This window comes from Atta cephalotes (assembly GCF_000143395.1).
Source record: "Atta cephalotes unplaced genomic scaffold scaffold00016, whole genome shotgun sequence".
Classification (NCBI taxonomy): Eukaryota; Metazoa; Arthropoda; class Insecta; order Hymenoptera; family Formicidae; genus Atta; species Atta cephalotes.
In genome coordinates this window covers 4,029,761-4,030,892 of record NW_012130080.1, presented here as the reverse complement: position 1 = coordinate 4,030,892, position 1,132 = coordinate 4,029,761, and positions in this window count along the sequence as shown.

Here is a 1,132-nt window from a genome sequence, read left to right as displayed (position 1 = left end):
ATATATATATATATATATATATATATATATATATATATATATAGATAGATAGGAGAGAGACTATCCTGCGCATTTCCTGCAACTGACGTTCCGTCTCCTTTCGCCAAAGGACTAATTTGCAAGGCAAGGGATTTAATTAGCAAGTGCACAAAGACAGCGATGCACGTTAATGTCGCGTGATATGCCTCTTTTTAATCGCCCGTTCAATCTAATGCGCTGGACTTAGATTCCTTGTCTGCTATATTTGAACAACTTTTGGCATACGCAGAATTTTTCAGTCTAGAAAAACTTTTTAGCTACATGTGCGAGAAAGAAGCGTAAAAAATAATACTGAATATTTTCTATACATAATACGTTTCACCTTCCAAAGATGTAATTATATGTTCATAATACGCTTTCATTGTATTTGTGCATACAATTCACATCAATGATATCGTTATGTAATAACTCTACGAGAATTGATTCGCGTTGTTGTTTATAATTAACGTGACAACTGCGGCTTTATTGCACAGACAGCATAATCACGTAACGATACAATCATAATTACAATCGTAATTACAACGATGTCAAATGAAAGACCGGCAAATTCGTTTGATCGACGATTCACCTTTTTTTATCATAAACTATACAAAATTCTTATTATCGAGAGAACTTACAATAATTTCTTTTTCCCTTCTTGCTTCTAAACTCAAATATCTAATTGATATTAATTTATCTTTTTCTTATTTGTTTAATTAATAATTATAACTTTCTTTTTCTTTTCTTATTTCAAATATTTATTCGTTATTTTAATGTGCGTCTTCAATCCGTCACGTTTTTCTCATTATTTCTTCAATTTTATGTAATTTTAAATAATTTTATGAGATCAAGTTGAACTAAACTAAAATTATTTATAGCAAATAAACATAAAATATTATATATTTTTCAAACCATATTTATATCAAATGTGTTTCTCTCTTATCTCAACTTTTTCTGTCCAATATTCGTATGCATCTGCAAAATTATTAAAATATTTTTCCTTGATAAACCGTTTTGCATTGAGACGCATACATACATATAGAATTTTCATCGAGTATTTTTTGTTTTTCCCACGATTGGCTTTTCGCGCGATCTGTTTGTTCTCTTTTCTCTC